Source organism: Topomyia yanbarensis, chromosome 3 (genome assembly GCF_030247195.1).
Source record: "Topomyia yanbarensis strain Yona2022 chromosome 3, ASM3024719v1, whole genome shotgun sequence".
Lineage (NCBI taxonomy): Eukaryota > Metazoa > Arthropoda > Insecta > Diptera > Culicidae > Topomyia > Topomyia yanbarensis.
Genome location: NC_080672.1, coordinates 19,594,330 through 19,617,906, shown reverse-complemented (window position 1 = coordinate 19,617,906; position 23,577 = coordinate 19,594,330). Strand labels below are relative to the sequence as shown.

General features: G+C 37.5%; 1 protein-coding gene across 1 annotated transcript in view; it reads right to left on the bottom strand.

Moving 5' to 3' along the window:
- The window catches only part of LOC131691945 (toll-like receptor 6), a 277,845-nt gene that overhangs the window by 159,466 nt on the left and 94,802 nt on the right, over nucleotides 1–23,577 (bottom strand). The window contains exon 2 of the mRNA XM_058978725.1: nucleotides 20,435–20,496. The gene's annotated coding sequence lies outside the window, so the exon portion shown is untranslated. The remainder of the gene's footprint in view (nucleotides 1–20,434; nucleotides 20,497–23,577) is intronic.

The following is a 23,577-nucleotide window of genomic DNA, read 5'->3' as shown; positions in this document are numbered from 1 at the left end:
AGCACAAGTTTGCATTTATATTCAATGTTGGAAATCGCCCAACATGTGCACGATCTGACTGAGAAGATATGTTAGGTGTAATCCACCTATCTGATGATGTTGCGTATAAGGTGGCAGACTAGTTCGTACCCAAAGAGCTTGAACCGTTGTTATTTGATCATAAGTACCTAAGTACATCATAAGTACGAACTCAGTCTACTTTCTACTTCAGCCGCAGTCACACGTACAATCGAGCCAAGTGAACAACAGGCCTCTCGATCTAGTGTGCATTGTCTCGAGAACAAAGGAAACATCGGATTATTCTTGTCATCATGAGTAAAGTTGACGTAAAAGCTCTACTCCGACCCAACGCTGCGGTCGTTGACTTTAAATTTTGTTTAAAACGACCGAGTTTTAGTGAAGTGGAATACCTTCTGAAGGTAAAAATGCAACTTAGACTTACGGAAGTGTTGTACCTTCAGTATCATCATCTTCGCAGTGCAGTGTTAATATCATTCAACACGTTAGCACAAGCCGAGCGTTTCGTTTTGAAGAACAACTTAAAACACGTGGTTGAAAGCGACAACATTGGAATTAAGATTCCCGTATATATTGAGAATGATTACATAGATGTAAGGTTATATGACCTATCACCTCGTACCCCTCCTGAGCCAATTGCAAATTTGTCACAATACGGAGAAGTAGAATCCGTTACACCTGATACTTGGAGAAACTTCTTCCCGGGTACTCCTAACGGCGTTTTTGTAGTGAGGATGCGGGTTGAAAGGTCAATACCCTCCTACTTGACAATAAAACTCAAAACTCACGGAACTACAATTATGCAAACTACGCTATGCACCCATGAGGGGCAAATTCCTACGTGCAAGTATTGTAATCAGACAGCTCATCATGGACAACCTTGCGCGGAAGATGCAGAGGAAGACGCATCTCAACCGATTGCCAACTCATCTACGGCAAACCAACCCAAAACAGAGTTTTCAATACCAATGCCTGAACCACAAACGGTGGCCAAATTTGTGGCAGCAGTTGCACAGACCATAATGACAACCACAAAAGAAGCATCCAGTACCGCAAAATCAACTGTAAGCAACATTGGAAAGGATAACAATAACAGTGACGGATTTACGCTGGTACACAATAAATGCAAGAAACAGTGAAAAACATCTGATCGCGAACACCAAGCCGGCTTCGACCTGGACGTGAAAAACAAAAAAGAATTAAACGACCCCCCAGATGCAGATTGCCAGCAAGCCCCGCGAAAGAAGGTCTCCGCTCGCGATAAAAAGTTGCGCGCACGAGATCCAATATTATAATATTTGTTTATATTTTTATTTTTACATTTGTAAACATATAAAAGATCCACGGCTCCGTTAAGCTACCGCTATGAGCCGTGTCAAATAAACGAATTTAAAAAAAAAATAAGTGCGAACTAAAAACTTGTACGAAATTGGCCATAATCTTTCATAAGAATTTTCCATCGATTGAATCTCCAAGTTATTTGGACGATGTTGTTGAGAAACTAAACTCACCCATAGTAGCAATTCTAACCTCATTGCTCAGCGGGACTAGTAGATAAATAAATTACTTTCGAAATCGAAAGACTTTCATGTCAGTTCAAATAGAACTGGTAGTGGTGAATACTCGTCTGATGAAGATGTACTCAGCTATCTTTTTGACATACGCTTTCCTGGCTGTACGGAACTATCGCTAACGACAGCCTCTAAGTTCAGGTAGATTTAATTTTTGGGTATTTACTCGTAGAATTGTTATAACCGAATTGAATGGATGATCTTGTATTTCGTTGAAATCAAATTTTAGCAAACTTGTTAAAAACCGACATTTAAAATACACTACTTCGACTAGCCCTCATTATTACTCATAGTGGATAGGTATGTGCTAGGTGATTCACTGTGATTTTTGGCGTAAAAACTTTTGCACTTTCGAACTGAAAAAATAGACTCCAATTTCAACTCAATCGTAATCCATCAACTGTCGGACCTCTATGAAGCAGATAGCAAATTAAATTAATTTTTTGTAAATATCCACCCTTCTCCCGAGTGGTCCTCCAATCCCGTGCCGTCATCGTAACAAATGTTCCTCTATCTGATCGCAGCCCATTCGAAGAACGGCATTCACCAACAAACAGCGCGAAATAGCATTCCATCCATTCCTGAAAAGCCACTTCATTCCCTTTTGAATAATTTACAAAATTGATTGATTTATTAACTATAAAAATTCATTTGAATGTCAGTTTTATTATTTCTGCCCGCGTCTCTTTCGCTGTATCTATTTAGCATCACAGGTTCCTCCACTCCATCACAAGCCACTTCCACAGCTACCTTGATCGGCGCGCTCGCATTTTGTCTATTTTACGACTCTTGCCCGGTTGCCCTCTCGAACTCGAACCGCGCGCGTCGTGCTGCTGGTTGTGTGCTCGTTTTGCTCGCACTGACGGTTGGCGGCGATAGGAATCGACCTGCCTGCCAGCCACACCATGAACCAACCAACCAACCCACCAGCCAGCCGGCAAGATCTTGGCAGTACGATTTGGAAGTGGCTCCAAATTGGATGTTCGTCACCAGACTGGAAAAAGCGCCAAATTCATCCCATTCATCTCTCTATCTGTGTAGCCCCATCTCCTCTCTCTCTCTAGTTATACATGCACGGGCCGCAGCAAAAAAGGGGAGCAGGAATATGATTTATTAACATTCTGCATAATGTTTACGATTTAAATGATGCCGAACTCGCGGCCGGATTTTACGCGCTGAAGGTTCTGTATGGGTTACTCTTACCTACTACTGTACGGGTTCTGTTATATTTTTTTTGTGTGTGTGACTGTTGTACAGCTGCGGCGATGTGCCATGGCTGTTTGCCGCGACTCATCATCCTATTCCTAGGTGAGCAGATTGGCGTTTGATGTTGGATGGAGTTTATTTTTTATTTTTTGATGTTTCACGGATCCATTTTCAAGAGGGATGAAGCACTTTTTACGCTAACCCCGAAATGATGAACAGGGGTGTTTTGAAAGTGCTTTGAAGTGAATCTTCAGCTTTATTTGTAGCATTAATTCGAGTAGATTTGCTGTTCTTCTAACTGGAGCTAATTTGAGTCGGATTAATTCATGTTCATCCGATTGGATTACTCGTCCTAGCGTGGTTGACCTTGTGGGATGGAGTGTTTGTAAACATGGTATTTCTAGAGTAGAGTAAATTCCACACTAACTCGGCTTGTGAGATAGAAGCACTCTCTTATAAGCAAATGAAACTTTGTGAACGAAAAGAGTCTATCCAATCAAGTATAAATAATTTGATTCAACACAATTGATCTAAAATAATGTTTTTAAAAGGGAAAATATTTTTAACGCTCTTTTAAAATAAATATAACATTAAAATGGCAAGACTTACGAAAATAAGTCCAATTGGAATGCAGGAAATCTTATAAAAAATACTTTTCTACACTACAAGTCGTCCAATCAAAAATTAGCAGATTATACAGTTGTTTTCTACAAGCGATTGATTAGTCGACTCGAAGGAGCATCATCGTTTACAATAAGACCAGCAAAACGTGGCTTCAAAATATATTTCTTGCAATCCAATTAAACTAGACATATACCAAATGAACCATCAAATAATATTCAGTTTAGTTAAGAATCTTAAAAAAAATTAAATCAACAATCCCTCTAAATAAAAACTGAATGCTTCTCGGAATAATACTAACTGCAGTACACGACAGCTGTTACAGCGGACTTCACTACGTTTTCACATCCTCTTACCAGACGTACTGCATAATCTTTCTATCATCACGTTCGGAAAATAGCACCATTTTAAAAGCACTTACATCCGAAATCGATAAAACTTTCAAACGCGAGAACAACTGATGACGGCACGATGGAAAGATCATGGTGTGAAAAAGATTATATTCAGTGTTTTTTTTTTGCTGCGGTTTCGTCGATGCATGGGAGGTTATGAAGAAACAAATCTCAAGGATACTATGCGTCAAGACATTAAAATTGCATAGACTAACCGTAATCAATCCGTTGGAAGACAATGCACCCCGATTTTATTATCTTTTTGTACCCGATTTTATCAACCTTCCGTTAGCTCATCCTTTTTAACCAACTATTCTGGTCTACAATCTTCCAATTGTATTCAATCAAGTTTATGGGTCCGGCACTGTTAGGAAGTAGTCGAAATATGAGGTAATTGACCCAATTTTTGCCCTATTTAAGGTAATCAATAACCTAAAATAAAATTTTGCTTGAATTTTCAAAAAAAAAATCAATTCTTTGTGTTTTTAGCACACTTTGACATATTATCCGTGGGCAACAACAATTGGAAGAGTATTGTACTAAGTATTGCATACTTAGTGATATTATGTTGTAGGTCTTACCAAACTGCAAACAAAATTTTACTAAAGACTATTTGGACAGACTGTCTGTGAACACCGGTGCAGAGGATACAATTTAGCGCAAATTTGTCTCTTAGAGTATGATGTCTGTTATCTACACGGAAAAAAATGTTCCTAAAATCGTGAATAAAGTGACATGAATTCTGGACCAATCACGTTTTTACGTTACGTAAACAGGAATATGAATAAAAATCATGGCTTTCATAATTATGTTCGATTTCCCTTCAGTAACGTCCGCATAACGCTTTCATTATTGGAAATATTTGTTTTTGTTTTGTGAACTTCAGTCACGGTTTACGGCTAAGTTGTTTCTAATTCAATTCTCAGTACTCGAATTAGTTCACAACTTTATGAACATTTTACAAAAAACCAAAGGTTGACTCATGATTTTTGTCATAGATATAAGAACATAAGTTCACAAAATCAAAAGATTTAGGCTATTTTTTCTTGAACTATTTCACGAAATTCGGAATTTTATTCATGAGTCCATTCAACCCTCGTCATGATGCCTAATATATTAGTCACGATCCAATATCCATACTCGAGAAATAGTCTAAATCATGAAATATTATTCATGTATTTGTGAACTGATTCATGATATCTACTATAACAGTCACAACTTATCATTCATTTTCGTGAAAAAGTTCACGAAATCATAAAATATTATCCATGTATTCGTGAACTAATTCAAGATTCCTTGTACATGATTTACGATCTATCTAGTATCTATTAGCGAGCTTGTGATATTTAGAAGATATCCCTAATCTTTTGCAATTTCATGCAACATAGTAATGAAAGTTTTACATAAACTGTTTCACCAAATTTGGCGTATTATTCGTGGAATCATTTTTGTTCCATGCACTTTTTCATGAAATACCCAGCTGCTAGCAACCAGTAATAGGTACAAGCAGTAGATATAAAAAGCTATTAGGACCTCGAACATCGTTTTTCATTTGATACGGATCATTGTAATGTCCGGCCAGAAAACGAAAACTGAACTGAGAACCCCAAATAGTGTGCGTGATGTAGTTCACAGAACTAGATATCGCGAATGAATCTTATTTTAATGATCCGGTTCATATTGTCACGTTATTCGGAGTAAAACAACCGTTAGTAACCAAAAAATAATAGATCGCGATTAGGTGAAGATAATTTACGAATACCATGATAAAACTGCTGATATCATGACCATTAGTTACATTACTCTTTGAAAATAAGCTCTAAAATAAAATAGCATGATAACATGAACAGAAATTACGAAAATCGTGACTATGATCCTGAAATCATGAACATGAATTGCTCTATTCATGACTAAAATATCACGATAACATGAACAGAAGCTACAAAAGTCGTGACTAAGATCCTGAAATCATTAACACAAATCAGACACCTCTTGACAAAAATATTTAAAATCGTGACAAAGATCCTAAAATCATGAACATGAATCACTTTACTCATGACTAAAATATCACGATAACGTGAATAAAAATTACGAGCATCGCGAGTAAGATAATGAAATCATGAATTTTAATCCCGCTAACGTCATGATAATTCACAAGAATCGCGAAAAAGCTCTTGAAATCATGAACAACGTTTGACTGTCGATTGTGTATTCCCAAATCATGAACAAGAATCACAACAAAATAAACATTTTAAGGGGACAACAACAGTAACAAAACCAAACATTGGAATGTAACGCCATGTATTTATTCAGAGCGAGTTAGTTTTCTAGGTTTATTATTCATAATATCAGGAACTTGATCACGGTTTTCGTAAACAATAGTAACCCAACCAAACATTGTAATGTAACACACACAAATAGTGTTCAGTCCGCACTGTGGACTGAAAAAGTTAATTGCGCAGCAGAAAAAAGTAATGACGTGGTAAGCGTTAATTGCGCAGTAAACATCAATTGCGCAGTAGATTTTTTCCACCAATCACACCGAAGCACGTATATGCAGCAGCTATATAAGCGCACCTCTCAAGCAGCCATTGATTCAGTTGCGAACGAACCATTCAGTGGTAAACAGTGGAACCAACAACAAGAAGATCGGACAACAGAAGCAGCAGCAAGTTTCGACGAGCAACGAGCATCAGCACCGAGAGCCCATGCACGATCGTGCATAAACGTGTTTGCTCTGCTTCATCGGTATTGATTCAAGCTGCGCCTGCCGACGAACGAAGGCCAGGAGGAAGGCAGCAGATTTTCAGGCAGTGCATGCCAGCTGTAGCCGCCGGTGGCGTGAGCACTACCACATAGACGAGAAAAGTGTGAATTAATTTTGAAATGTGAATTGACACGAGTGAAATAATGAATACAGAGTAGTTAAGTGTATCCTCTGTGTTTCACTTCTCACCGTTCTCATCCGTAAAGAATTCCATTTGGTAAAGAGTTAGTTTGAAATTGATAAAGAATTAATAAGAATTCCATTGGGACGAAGCTCGTCAATCCATCCAACCAGCCATCCGCCCGACAGTCCACCTTGGATCCTCATACAAGTCACATCAAATAGGTTGATGAATACGAGGTTTATTATTCATAATTTCCGGAACTTGGTCACGATTTTCGTGAATCGTTCAGTTCACGAAATCGTGACCTTCTGTTCATGAATTTATGAACGGATTTTTTCCGTGTAGTTTGTCTACTCCTATAAAAAGATGTTTCTGTTCTCTTTTGTTATCTCCAATGCCATGCAAGCGGATTAATCTATTCATTTGTAAGTAGGAACACACCAACCAGTCCGGACAAACGAGAATGGGTTATGTCAGTCGAAAGCCACAGACCCAGGATCAAACCACCCAAACCCACCGAGCATTTTTCGTGAAAACTTCCGTGAATTCAATTTTTCTTATGAAAAACTGAACTAATTACATTCGAAACGTTGGGTATGAACGTAATTTTATATTCTCCGATCTGTGTCTAATCAATCAAAGAATAATATCCGCATCACACTTTTAAGAAGATTCATGAATTCTCAGTAGCCGGCTGTCCAGGGCGATTATTGCATGATATTGGCATGCGCACTAAAAAATTTCCCTTCCCGTTCTATAAGAGGAGGTGCAGAGGATTTCTTGGGCACTAGAAGCAACATGTATTGCACTAATGTTCCTTCCTTCCCCAGCAGATCTGCAACCGGATCTTAACGGTGTCGGTATTGATCAGCATACGGGGGTTAGTACATATTGCACAATGTGGAATAACATGGTTACCCCCGTGTGTGTTGCATCCAATAAACATTTTGGAACATCCATTGGGCTAGGTCAATAAAGATGTGGTAATCATGGGCAATCTCTTATGCTTATGATTATGCTTGTTTTTTGTTTCCCTACCAACAGACCCCTTGGTTCCAATGGTATTCACTTATACACAAAAACGCTCTAATCGTATTTCTAGTCAAGTGTAGGTCAAGTGCAGAGTTCTCATGGTAAAGAGAGAGACAAGTCCCGTTCCCCAATCAGAATGCTATAACAAGATTATAACAGAATGCAATTTTCATAGTAAGCTGTGTTATAAGTCTGGTCTCGTTACTAGTTAAAATAACAGAAAATTATAACAATCAACAGCGCGAGATATAGTCTTGAAATGATTTTATAATGCATTTCTGATTGGGTTGGGCGATTCGTAGTGAAACTGCATAAGCTCGACTCCTGCCAGCAGAAGACAAAAGTTTAGTCTGTAAAATTTTAAGCCACTCCTAGTTTTCCGATCTGTATATTTCAAATGCTTAGTCTCACTCGAGTACTATAACTCTAAAATATTCACAACTTTCCCTATTTAGTAACCTTTAGCTAATTGAATGTTATTGAAAAGTAATTGATTTGTGTATGAAAATATGTAGGACATCGCATTATATTTTAAATCGTTTTCTAAATATCCGAATTTTCCGTACTTCTACGAAGCTTTTATTTTTTTAGAAAATGTGAATTCTTCCGGAAATTGTAGTCGAATCAATTAAAAAATATTCCAATTCTTTCGAATAACCAAGTTATTTTTTCGTTAAAATCGGATAACGGAAATTCGCACAATTTTATCGGATAACCGAGTTTCGAATAATCGAGCTACGGTTGATCTAGTCTACGGATAATCGCATGTGGCCTGTAGACATGTCCAATTATATTTAACATAACCAGTAATTGAATAATAGTTTAAATAAATGAGAAAGAAGCAAGAGCACCAATGAGTCGATTAAAGCAGGTTTTTCATTTTTATGTCATTATCATGCATTTTCGTACATTCAATGAAATTTTGATGCTGATACAACTACAATGATAATCCAACAGTTACATTGAATATCACGACAGCGACTTGTTAATGCACGTTAATACGCGACTAGGTATATTAGAGTGGATATATTATTGAGAATTTCACAAACAGTAAAATGCAATAATTTTTATAAATAATATGAGGATCTAGTGCGTAAAGAATATTGTATGCAAATGAAAATGCATTTTTACAATTTTGTCGAACATTTGTAAAGAACAAATGTAGAATTAGCAATCAATGAGAGTGGATAAATGCTTCAAAGCATTCAGAACCTAAAAACACGAGAAGCGTCAAGTATAAAAAACTGCTATTGCTAAGATAAGTTTACAATCTATAAGTTAGTTTTAAGCTTTGATATGAGTGTTGCAAATCCAGTTTGCTACAGAATCAAATCTAGTTTTGTAGCATAAACCATTTTTCACATATTTTTGCTACGTTCTCAGAATAACCGATATATTCCATTTCAACCTCAGTTATGTTACAGCGGCAAGCTTTTTCATATTGCACCATAAATAAGCAATCCTCGTGGTGAGCTCGACCAGTAGAATCAAACAGCCATGCGGTTGGCGGGGTTGCAGGATCGGAACTCAATAACGAAATTCTTGTGTGTAGAAGAACACAAAACGTTCGCCACCGACTGAAGAGTCCTCTCCAAGGACCACCAGCAAGATCCAACGTAAGTGAAAAATGTGCTGCATGGGTTAAAATCGATTACTTATGGCAGTTGCCAGTAGCCACCCCACCCTTTCTTTCACAGTCCGGGCAACAGGATGCTATCAGAGTTGGAGAGATTTGTTTGGAGTATGCGACAGTAGCGACGGGTTAACGACCTGGAACTGCAGCAGTCCCATAAATTAAAACCAGCATAATCCTTGCTTGGAAAGCTAAACATGTCCTTTAAGAACATGCCATCGTTACGTTGGTTGTTCAGATACTGAAAACTGTTCTGAGGAAACTCCCAAGGCATTTGGAAACGCCATCCAAGAGCAATCTTAGTCAGAAATATAGAACAGCTGCACATGTACAACCTTCTAAACGAATCGAAACATTCCTAAGGTGGGCTGAATCGACGTTAATGCGGTTTTATATCCGGCCCAGAATCGCAGGTTTTCCGATTTGATTCATAAGAAAATATTCCTCATATAACAAGCGCACCATTTCATTTTTCGCTGGTGACCTTGTTTCTATATGCAAGCCTGTGTAGAAAAAAAAAACCTGACATAAAAGCTTCCAGGAAGAAAAAATATATTCGCCCAGGGATTATGTATCGCGACAGGAGCTGCAAGACGGGATACACGGAATTGGATTGAAAAAAGAGAGCGTTGCTGGGCTGTTAATCATAGCCGGTGAAATATGTCACGGGACAGCTGGGCAGGTGACTGTTACGGGGAGGTTTAATATCAAAGGAAATGTATTTTTTACTCTAGATTAGGTGTGCCAGTAATAGGGAAGCACTGTACCCTGCTATTATGGGGATTAATATCAACTGACATTAGCTCTTCTGTTTAATAATTTAGTGTATTTAGTTAATGGAATTGATGAATTCATCATCGGAACTAAAACTTACGCTGATTTTGAAAATCCTTCCATAAGTATAATTTAAATAGCAATAGGATGCACGGCTACCTGAACTGAACGACTGGTTTAATTTTCTTGAAAACAGAATAACAATTTTTGTAAGAATTCATAACTTCTGTGCTAGCGGAAAATCATCCAAAACCAGTTGTTTGTCATATTCCGAGTTATTAATTCAACTTAAATTTGGTTGCTCAATTATTGCTGTCAGATACTGATGAGACTAAGTCCAAAAGTAAATTATGGCTTACAAAAGTTATAAGTTATGTGCCGTTCGTGGAAACGAGGGTTCTGACCCAGTTTCCTCCTTATTAATATTTATGCAGGATTTTTTTTATTTTAATTTTGATTATAGAGGTTTTTTCCTTTATGGTCATTCGCCTCTTTTCAGGATAGAGACATGGGAAAATGTACTTTTGCATATTAAATATTTAAAATAATCCATTAAGAATTGTAAAACGATCCATAAAAGAGTTGTCCATGTTCCATAAAACAAAACTGAAAATCCATAAAACAGTGTGAATGATCCATAAAAAAGGGCGATTTGATCCATAAATTATGTAAAATTGAACCATAAAATGGTCGCAAAAGAGCACTAAAATAGTAATACAAGAGCAATTAAAATCAACAAATGCCCCATAAAAATATTGGAAATGTTCCATAAAATGATACATTTTGCGCCATAAATTAACTGACATTGATCCATAGAATATTAACAATGTACATTAAAACACGTCGATATGTTCCATAATATCGACAAAAATGTTCCACGGTATTACAAAATGGAGCAATAAAATGTCAGAAAAAATTCCATAAATTTGATGAAAATGTTTGCTAAATAATTTTTTTTGGTCCGTAGAAGATGTAAAAATGAACATTAGAAATGATTCATATATCGAACGTTAAATTATTGTTCATGGATATTTACAAAACGATCCATAAGAAAATAAGTTGTGCTTAATAGTTCTCATAACAGTAACAGTGTTTTAACAAGTGAGCTTATACTGGGAGGTAGCGTGATGCGGCTTGGCCGCATATTCGAGGACAAGGATCCGAAGCGGCGCAAAGCCGCTGAGGATCCGTTGGACGAGGCATTGATTAACTCGTAGCTGGAATTGCAAGCAAACCTGTGGTCCTCTCGTTTGCCCGGTTTACTTAAACATAGGGGCTATAACTAGTTAAAAGCCGACTGAGCGGCAGCGAAGTCGGACAGTGCACTAGAAAGCGATGTGGCGTAGCCACATTAGTCAGTGTTCGTTTATAAAGTGTCTGTTTTCGCTTCAGATAGTTATTCAGCTAGTATTTGCGACTCATGCCAGCCCGTATCAGTGCCAGTGGTCTAAAACCTCTCAGCGTTCTAATATCATAAATACCCTGACGTTTAAAGAGTTGCCATAATGATTTCAGGTTAGCTAAGGTCAGTTAACTGACTAGTGGGATACGGAAGCTGAAGTTTAACTGTAATGTAAGCATTGTTTGTTGTAGTTTGACATTACAACCAAATGTAATAAACTTTATTATTAGTTCGAATAGCAAAAATTGCGCATGAATTCATTAAATTTAATTTTTTTCTAGTGCATAAGCACATATTAATGGATCGTTTTACATTTTCTTTTCTATGGATCGTTTTGTAAATATCCATGAACAATAATTTAACGTTTGATATATGAATCATTTCTAATGTTCATTTTTACATCTTCTATGGACCAAGAAAAATTATTTAGCAAACATTTTCATCAAATTTATGGAACTTTTTCTGACATTTTATTGCTCCATTTTGTAATACCGTGGAACATTTTTGTCGATATTATGGAACATATCGACGTGTTTTAATGTACATTGTTAATATTCTATGGATCAATGTCAGTTAATTTATGGCGCAAAATGTATCATTTTATGGAACATTTCCAATATTTTTATGGGGCATTGGTTGATTTTAATTGCTCTTTTATTACTATTTTAGTGCTCTTTTGCGACCATTTTATGGTTCAATTTTACATAATCTATGGATAAAATGACCCCTTTTTATGGATCATTCACACTGTTTTATGGATTTTCAGTTTTGTTTTATGGAACATGAACAACTTTTTTATGGATCGTTTTTCAATTTTTTATGGATCATTTTTGTTGTTTTAGCGGCGCAAACTTAGGGCTGCCATAGAGACATCTCTTTTGGAACATCTCTAACGCTATGTTGGAAATCGAAACCAGGTGAGCTTGGTACAAGGCAATCGATATACCAACTACGCTATGCTCGTCCCCAAACCAGGAGAAAATAACTGATGTCAGTGTGTACTTTTCGTGTAATATTGTTAAAATTTTCTAAACTTGTTCAGAAACTGCAAATACTCCACATACACTGTACTGCACGAAACAATATCACTTCCATCATCTGCAGTGATTCGAAACAGTACTAATATGGATTGTACATGTTGCGTAGCGCTAAACAAAATTTTCCAAGTGAATAGAATAAAATATCCAACAAAAAACAAACCAGATTAAATCAAAACCAAAATACGCCACATTCGTCGAAATGAAAAGCTCTCTCCACGCGAAAGGGCGAACGCACGTACGTTAATAGCCGTAATGTTAATTTATCACCTGCAAAATGAAATATTCAAATGCAAAATTTACGACCCATTTACCACTCACCAGAACTGAGTTGTTCCGGAAACAAATGAACAGAAACCGAGTGAGTGATGAGATATACAGATGCGAGTAACAGCGGACAGGACATAGCATTGCTTTTGGAAGAATAATTGACGAATTAGCGCAGTGACAAGTGCCGGTGAGTGTTTATTGCGAATATTTTCTAAAATTTACGTCTTGAATTTTGAGCCATGTACTACCCTGAATTACTACGTGCACATTTGATATGCATAAATGCGTGTGAACGTATCATTGAAACATTGATTTGATTGTTGTCGAAATTTCAACTAAAAAATAAATTTGGTAAACTCTAACCTGTAACATTATTTGTTTATGTGTTGCTAAGCCAATTCTTATATTTATTTAGATCGCGTTATTAGTTTGAAGGGTGTTATTTATATAGCTAGCAAGTAATAATATTCAATGCTTTTGACAATAATCTCTGAAGAAACACTACAGTAGAAAGTCCCTCTTCTGATTTGAATTGAGAAAAATTAATATAAAATAATGAGCGCATGTGACACCACCATGCCATAATAAACTTCGAAGAATGAATATACTGTGCCCAGCTTACAGGTGGAAGCAGGTCCTGTGGGCCCTCCGAGTAGGAGAGAGTGAGGACACTTGATCCTTGGGGATACTTGATTTCCTGGCCATATCTCATAATCTATACACAAAAAGTTATCACAATATACAAAGAAAATATTTGGTCGTTTATGATGTTTAAAAAATAAATCTGATATATTACATTTGGTTTGGGAAAGTTGTATAATATTTTAGAAAATATGCGTTTAAATCCATCTCGAAGATCTAATACAAATTTTTTTAACGGTTGTATGAGATCGTCGAACTAATTATATATGAATACTTTCTTATGGCTTATGTCTAGAAAAACTCGTTTGTCCAATAAAAAGTTTCACAGCACATACAAAAAATTTAAATTTTGTTCGCCTCATAGAATAGGTATCTTTGATCTCTGTAACATTGGGTATTCTTGATCCCTATCATTAGTTCTATCAAACACTTTCAAAATGTTTAGAAATAGAAAAATATCATTTTCATAAAGTACCTGGCACTATTAATTGATCTAAAATGTTTTTTTTTTCTTGAACGAATTATGGTATTAGTTATGGAAGGTTGGAAAAGCCAGTTAAACAGCACTGATTTACCGTTAATAGGTAGTCTTATTCATTCATTTGTCAGAATAGGTCATTGGCTGGACTTTCGTGTCTTTTAGTCATAGTGTGCTTTGTTTCTTTAGCCCTAGTGGGTGGGGAAGCAAGTTACCACACGGTTTTACAGAAGCCTCGTTTTGACATGATTTTCAAACTGTTCGTATTACTGACAGGACATAGTAATCGTATTTTCACATTATTCATAGCTCTTACAATTCGAATTGACTACAGGATGGCATATTTTGCAATTACAATTTTTATATCATTGAAATGTTATGATCAAAAAACAAAAGTGGGATCAAGCGTAGCCACTCTCCCCTAAATGTTCTACATCTAGAAAATACGCTCGGAGAGATTTCACAGAGGCAGACAAAAAGTAGTAAAATGTAGTGTTGTATGACAAAATAGCCACTGTAAAATTTGTGATAAATCAGAGTAAAGTCCTGATTCCAGCCATTGAGACGTTGCATATCGTGTGGCTATGACAGACATACTATAAATAGTCGTAGAAGGGCTCTTCCTGAGAAAATATAATTCTCAAAAGAAGAACTAGTAGAAGTGGTGACAGGTTTAAATATGTAAAAAGTGTTCCATCCATATGGAACTTTGAGAGCATCAATCTAACCACTCTCGGATATGTTCAGCAAGCCTCACTAGGATCCATCATCCTATTGACTAATATGCTTAGTGTGTATACTCGGAAAACTCTTGGAGATGATTCTCCGCGGCATGATAATCTTCAACCAGAGAATGATCACGTTTTTTCAAAGAACCAGCTCGGATTCCGGTGAAGAAAGTCTGCAGTGAACGGATTCAGAACCGTAAGACGGCGCTTAAACATGTGAAGAAGAAAAAATCGATGTTGCGCCTTGATAACGATAGACATCAACAACGCGTTCTGAAGCACAGCTTCCCAAGTATTAATTCTAGTTCTATAGAGCACTACAAGTGCATTCTAGGTTTTAATAATGTCTTCAAGAGCACTATGAAACCGATTGTTGCTAGGGATCCCTAACCACCTATGCAGAATTTTGAGGCGCTATTTGAATCAACAATCAGGTTCTGGTTTATGGAACTAACGGGGGTCAGAAATGTATTAGAATCTCGTCAGAAACCCATAAGGCTCTATTCCTGGTCCAACGCTCTGGGATACAATGTACATCGACGGAGAGATGCTAAAGCAGTCTAGGCACCGGATCTTAGACAACCAACTTGAATACCTTGTTTGGCAAGCGATCTGCGGATGTGGTAAAATATTCATTTATTCGACAAATCACCGTCAACGGACAAATCCACATGAAAGCGCCCAAAATGATGTTTTTGGAGGAATTTGTCGACATTATAAGCCCTTTCATATGGTAAATCTTCAACATTCATACGACCATTCATACTTTGCACAATCGATCAAATTCTAACATCCCTGATTGATATTTATTATACAAGTACCTTTTTATAAGGAAATTTTCAGTCAAACAAATCAGAAAGTTTAAAAGCGTTTGTTTTGATTATAGAGGTTTAGAGTTAGGGTCATTCCTCCCGTTTTTTAGGTTGGAAAAGCTTCAACCCTATGTGCGGAGTTTGGAATCTTGATGTAGCGCCGGGTGCAATTAGAAATATTTGCGATGGAGTGATAACACATTTTTCAGCAATATTGACCAACTTGACTTGACTTGACTGATGACATTGTGTGTTAAAACGGTAAAAGGTAATTCAAAATTCTGCGCACGGGCCTAGGTCCAGTTAAGTGCAAAATTGTGATTTTAACTTAAGGTAATTCTGGGGTGACTATATAAAAGAAGTAAATACCCAGGTCAATCGTAAGGGGACCCAGCATTGTCGCTAATTCGAAGTTAATTTGACACTACTTCGTGCTCGTGCCTGGAAAATTTTGCCAGGTTTTCGATAGTGAAAAAATATTGCATTCAATTTATGCAAGTAGCCTAAACCAACTGGATCTCTCTTGCTTGAGAATAAGATCACCGAGCGCTTTTTCAGGTTTACAAACATGCGGTTCTTTTCTATACCATTCAACAAAGACTGGATACAGATGTTGGAAAATTCTTTAATCTTCATTCGATGGAATCAGACGAAGGAGATGAACATCATCATATGTACATAATTGAAGTACAGCAGAAACATCAACGGTACCATGTGCTTTCCTTGGGGTATGTGTTGTTGGTGAAATAAATCTGGGTAAACCTGGCAATCTCTATCTCTCGATCCGTAAGGTAGGATCGAAACAACAAAAATTATTATTAATTCCAAATATCTGGATTTTAGCGACTGAATTGATCAAAAGCGGCAGATTAATTGATGTAAATAACATCAAATTAATCGCAGCATTCCATACTCCCTACGATGTAAGATATTGTGGGATGGGACACAGAAAAGTTCAAACATCCAGACATGAATCTGTATTGATCGTCACCAAGGAGCTGGTTGTGAGTCCTAAGAGGTTCCATATTGATCAGATTCCATATAAGCAATTTCACGACAGTTATGGACGTCTCGCTCATTTTCCTTTTTATTGACATGCTCGCGGATTACTAGCAAGATGGAAATATGTTACTAGTAAGAAATGCTCGAAAGATGGATATAAGCGGAGTCACCAAAACTGTGACTTTTCAAAAGACTGTCGGGTCATGGATTCAACGATGATTTAAATCAAGAAGAAGCTAAGGCAATTTTTGTTGAAAGAGAGACGCGTCTACGTGACCACTCACAACATTGAGATCGATGGTGTGGTCACCGATTCAAGCTTGTCATGCTTAGATCTACTAACGCGCGGATGATGGCTGTTTCAAGAACATTTTCAATGGCAATCGCACTAGACGGGACAAAACAGTGTGCCCTTACTAACTCGTATTGGGGTGCAAAAATATCTTTGGCGGGACTGCTTTGCACCGAATTACGTCTTCGAGATCATCTGCCTATTCGGCTGTACTTTCTGTGTATCATTTATTTATTTATTTAGTTAGATAATCTGACAAGAAATAATCTTAATGAATATCTTAATGAATAACGGTCAATTTACACAATTAACCCATTCATGCCCATGTTGTTTGTGGACAACAATGTTTTTAAACAGCTATAACTTTTGATTAACGCAAAATTTCCTCACAAAAACAAGTAAGGCTCATTAATGTGACTATTGACTTTCATTTGAGTATTAATAGTTTCAATGACCAGCTCTAGAACTGAAGCTATTGCAATTAGTCTGATTGGATTCCGATGGAGCAGTACTGCCAGGAACAGTTTACGTTGACGACGGAAAATGATTTTTTCATATATCTTCGTTATATTGCAATATTATTGAAAATTGATAAAACTTATCAATTTAGACTGTCTTTGGCTACATTTTCCACGCAATTGGATTATTGCAAATATTCTAGGAGAGCTGTATTGAGCAATGGAAGGTAAAAATTGAGCAGCTTCTAGCACTGCGAGGGAAGTACCTATCTTTATGAAAAAAGCCTTTTCATGTTTCTTGACTCCACCGTTTTCAAGGAAAAATAGTTTTGAAACCATACATGCACGAGAAAAAAGTTGGGCATGTTTGATCAGTCTTCCCATGAACTTGAGACAAGTTTGCACCTGTGCACAAATGCGTGCACCTCAAATATGCCTAGTCATTGTGTACAAGTTTGCTTGGAACACTTAAGCGAGCAATGTGCAAACTTAGACTTAAACATCGTGTACATACACCATGTGCATACACAAGAAAGATACACACAAAACAGAACGAGTCAATTCGCTAGTGATGATGAGTGAGATAAAGAGAAAACTAGTTTCAAGAGCCTATGTATACGAACACCGCGTACGTTGTGCATGCTACCATGTGCACGCGTTTTGTTCGCATTGGCGTGTTCGAATTTGCATACGAAAAGTAGGTTTAAGATGAGCATAGAACCACAGCAAACATGGTATTCGATGTACATTTGGAAAAACTGATTTTGAGATTAAATCTGAGCGATGCGGATTGTTAGTTTAGCATATACCATATACACTTCACATTCCGAAATGCTGACTATGGGTCAGTTTTGTCGATTCGATACCCGCCAACGAATATATTCAAAAGCCCTTGAGGACGGACGCAGTCACAGGCACAGCTTCAAATTATCCGCGTAAACCTGTTTGCATCCAATACCAACTAATAATGAAGCATCATTGAAAAACAACACAAACAGCAATGGTTCCATGTTGCTACCTTGTAGGACTCAAGATTTGTTTGTAAATTTAGAGGGAAGGCAATAAACTAGCTACTCACGTAGGACACTGCTGTTTCAATAGCAATTCGCAATAACTTTCGCTATTGAAGTGTTTGCATTTAAAACTTTCGTATCGTGCAAATCAAACATGTTGGGTATTTATTCTTTCATCGATTTTACATTTGAGAACAACACCATTTATTATGAATAAATCTGAATGGGACTAACAAAGTCGTAGCGTGGTCTTCTAGCGCCTTTGGGGAAGTCTTAGTTTTGCGCTCCTTTGGTGTTCACATTGGCTATCATTTTCAGTTCACCTCTAATACAATAAATAAGTGTACCTTATGATTTATCCCTAGGGGTGGAAGGAATGTATAATAAATGCACAACAAATTTAGAAAAATGTATGTATTACATTCCTATTTTTGCATTTATTTTGCATTTTCTGGCAAAAGACTTCTAGTTGAATGTAGGGCAAGTTTCTTGTAGGGCATTGACGTTTTACACATAACGCAAAACACATTCTGGATTTCAATTTTCATGGAAAGAAAAGCATTTAATTTCTATGATTTTTAAAAATGCCTCAAAAGTGAGCTGTCCCTAGATTGATCCTTAATTATTATTTATTTCATAATGATTTCAGCGCCCCCTGAGGCTATCGCTCTTGGCGGAGGCCAACAAGACCAACCGCACGCTACGGGCCTGACTAAAATTAGAGTTACAGCCCAATGAAGCGGGAAGACAAAAATAATACAAAAATATTCTTTGTCCAGCAATTTGAAAGATCAGCGCAATTTAAATAAACAACATTCGAAAGAACCAAGAATTGTTTTTGATGATTATTCAGATGATTCTTGTATTAAAGTGATACTTCGCCAACGTCAAAACAATGAAGACTTGACCTGGACGTATTATGTGTACAAATGACTTTTTCAACAAAAACAACAAAAATTATGTGGAACAGAGTTCGTATTACCCTGCAGGGCTTGCTGACCCCATCTTCCCTAAATATCGATTATGGTAGCTCGTCGAATAAATCCCCACCTCCACCACCAACACAGTCGATCCAATTGATCAATTGAAACCCATCATCCCCCTTCAGCTACACAACTGCAGTCGGATAATATGTGCTATAATGCGAGGAAAATTGCAGTCAATATCCTCGTCCATCACGGAACCTGACACAGAAATCCATTCGTTTCACGCCAAGAAGCCAAGCGTCCGACAGTTTCGGAAAGGAAAAATATTTAGCAACACCCCGCCGAAACTAACCGAAAGGAAGAACATATGAAGAAGAAAAAAAAATATAACTAGAAAATCGGAGTGTGCACAGTGCAGCATAAATTGTATTTTGATACTCTCCCTCTCGGATTCCATGCACCCAGCGTGGTTAGGTCGACTGTCGTGTTCTCTACACCCGAGCCCGAATTCCTAGAGGGGAGCCAAACAACACATCGCACATATCCGGCACTGGTTCAACCTCGGGCTCGTAGTTGGTGCTGGTTCTGCCAGCAGGATTCAAGTTCCAGAAAGTGAGAAACTCTTCATCCCGAAGGGATGGAAACCCCGCTGCGACTTCCATCTTCCATTACTTGCCAGGAAACCGTCTGCACCCAGCGTAGTTTATGATTTTATGTTTCCTAGATTGCAACTGGCTCAAACACACGCTTCTGTCAGCACCCGAAAAGTCATAAAACCTTTTCTTTTCGCCTTCGCCAGGATTCCCAGGTCAAGTCAATTGCGTTTCGAATGTCACAGCCTCGCGCACAACTTTGCACCTTCCCATCCCACAACAACAGTTGCTCTGGCTTCTGCTGGTTCGGTTTGACGACGGAGGAGGGATTGTTGAGTGCTATAAAATACACGGTATTGCACCCACTCTCGTTTGATCGATACTTCGGGGCAAAACGGCAGGTTTCATTTTCCGGGAAGACGAACTGAATGTGTGACTCTGCCAAGCTGCCGGGAGATGGGGTCCCATCGGACTGATTTTTTTTTTCAGTGCGGCAAAGTCATAAAATTACAACTATATATTTCCAATTTAGTTCTAATACGGTTCGAATCACGGATCGGCCACCCGCTTCGGGTAGAGTCAACAAAAGGCGTTAAACGTGAGTTGTTGTGACCTTCGAGGAAAAACCAAGCTGCTAACTTACCGAATTGATGGACGTTGGTTGGCCTCCGGGTTTGGGAATTCCAATCGATGAGGAATTTATTACTGGAAGAAAAGATTGAAAGGGGGGATGGTTCAGATACTGATTGCTACAGTTGATTGAGGTTGAAATAGTGCAATTATTCGTGTGTTCTAAGATATTCGACAAAATCAAAATTACAGTTAAGTACAAGAACGTAGCCAGCCATGGAGCATGAAGCCTTTCGAAACCGAATCGAATTTTTTTTCTGGAATCCGAAAAAAACCGAAAAAGCCCAAAGTTGTGGGTCTCTAAAACCTTGCAGTGAAGTTATTCAAAAAAATGAAAAATAGCTTCACAGTTTAAAACCGATGTGGACTTGTTTCTTCACTACCATGTAATAGAAACCCCAAGCACCTGTTAATTGGTTTTGTTCCGGAGTTTACTTTATTTGGAAAATTCGATGGAAACATTTCAGTATCCCAAGGATAATTTTTCTTCCTCAAGAAAATTTTATATCTATCAAGAATTTTCTTTCAAAACCTACATTTTAGGCTCTGACATCAGATCTAGATCTTTCGTGAATTTTGAAATTATTTGGCATCAAAATGAAATTTTTTATTTCCAGAAAAGTTTTTGGAACGACATGTATTTTTTGCAATTTTCCGTCGAAGCTGAATGATAGATTCTCAACAGTTACTTTTTGAAATAAATTGTTGAAAGATGTGTTTTAAACAATTGAAAAATATGCTATCCAAGAATAGTTGACATTCTCAATTACGAAAGGAAATTTTGGTAAATGATGATATTGAATCTAATAGTTTTATGACAAGATGACATTTTTGTATGATTTACTTTATACAATGCAAGATTTGCTTTGTGTGTTTCTTTGGTATAGATAAGAAAGATATGGTAAGATATGGTTAGTACGATTTTCTATTGCGAAATATTGTAATAGGACAAATCTTGAATATAAAAGAAATGTATAGAATTCGCTTTTATTATTTTATTCATTTATTTATTTTTTATTCATTTTTTCTGATCATTTATTTTATTCGAGTTACTTTTTTATATTATGGGCCTTTCGAATGTGTACACCTTTTTTTGCACACCGTCTATAGTGAAACAAATCATTCATCGTTATTTTTAAGAAATTCTCGCTTTTTACGTTTATACCGCTTATTGGTAGGTGCACGACTTCTTAAGTCACGATCCTAACTATCTAATAACAATAATTCTTAATCCACCCAATGTAACGCTGGTGACTTCTACCTTAATCTTCGTTATCGCCCATTGCTTGTCTGTTGGATGAAACTGGGAATAAATTGTTGGACGCAGCTTATTTAAAGCTCTATTTCCGTAGACGCACATTTTGCTCCAACGATCACTGGTTAGATCTGTCCAGCATGTAAGCAGACCGTCTTGGGACTTAATTAAGGATGAAATATTTTTGTTATAGCACTCTATTTTTAACACTTCCAAATTCGTAGTTTTATCCGGCACAAAAAAGCTCATTTTATTGTCAGATGAACAGATACCATGCCAAACCACTTGACTTGAATCTACCACGAAACAAGCTGCGAGTAGGAGCGTTGTAGAATTTAAGCTATAGTATTTTATTAAAATCGGCTTTCGCACATCGTTGATCAAGACACATCTATTGAGCTTCATTAGCACCTGGTCGTACACCATACGGGTTCGGATTTTTGTTCGCTGTTTGTTGTTTGAGGCTTCCATTGGGTCGTTTATTTTCTCGATTATATTTGTAACTTGTTTCGGAGACGGATTCGCCAACAGTACAGCGGTTAGTGTTCAATTGTTCGCCAAATTATTATCAGAGATGTTGGAATCAGCTTTGATTTTTCGAGTAACCCTATGTTCTTCGAAAAGTGTAGTCTACTTTTCAATCACTCATTTAACAGGTTTCCTAGAATAATCCATTAGGTTCTTCTCATGCTACCTCGAGAACGGACGGCATAATCTCGTTGCTTGCAGGTATGGGAAAAATCACATCTCAAACCGTCCGTTCGTCATTTACAAGAAAGCTTTCTTCGCCTATGAAGCATACCGCTTGCATAGAAATACAAGTAAAGCAACCTGGAGCAGCGAATCCGAGCCATAGCTGCAACAGCAAAGGAAAAGCAAATGAATTAAGTTTTTGTTCTATCTTTACCGAATGGCTTGTGGTTTGCATCGGTTTTGCATCAAACAATTCTATTTTGATATAATTTACCCACAATACTATAATGGATAATAATTTATTTTTTAATGGGTATCCAATAATCTTAGGAAGAACTGTTGTCCATTTCACTATTATCTGCTCCCATGTCGTAAGAAGCGACAACACAGTGCACTCTTCTTCAATTAGCGCCTCTTTAAGACTTTTTATATTTTGTGGTAAATTAGTGTATTTGCTATCATTCTTCTTATCTATGCGTAAAAAATCTGCGTGCTTCTCTTTCTAGTAGTTAGTATAATAATAATAAACAACGCACGCGTGAAACACTTATGTCCAATCACTACACATTGGATGCGCATTTGCAGCCTATTGGGCTCACAGAGAGTGGTTGGTGCGCTTGTAATGAATGTTATCACGACATCGATCACGTTGTCTGGGCGTACCCAGCGCGGCGCCAGATCGCAGTTAAAGGATTCCCTCCAGGCCCGAGGTAGACCACCCGATGTTCCAGTTCGGGATATCCTGGCAAGTCGCGATTTGCCCTAATGTCTCTCATCTACCTTTTTATTAAATCGACAAATATCCAAATCTAGCCCATATCCTTTATTGCTCGTTCTTAGAGTTCCCTGTCCTTTCTTTCGGAGCACCAGAGACTATGTGACTGCCGTCACCTTTACCACGCCTGCAAAAATGAAGTCAAAGCTAGACCAGGTCGATGGTCTGATCACTCTTGAAGGATTCTCCGCCGTCAACCCGATCCTAGGCTTCTACCATCTACCAGCCTGAGGCTCTAACTCATATCACTGTTCTTCTCTTTGCCTGAATGTTGCAAGTTTTGTACTTGTTTCCCCGTCATCGTGCTCGCCTACTCCCTCCTGTTCCTAATACAACTCCTGCTGCTGTTACAAAAACCAATTTGTATTATATTCCTAGTTTTAAGATAGCTGTAAAATTTCTCATAAAAATTTGTTCCCCTTCTTTTATATTA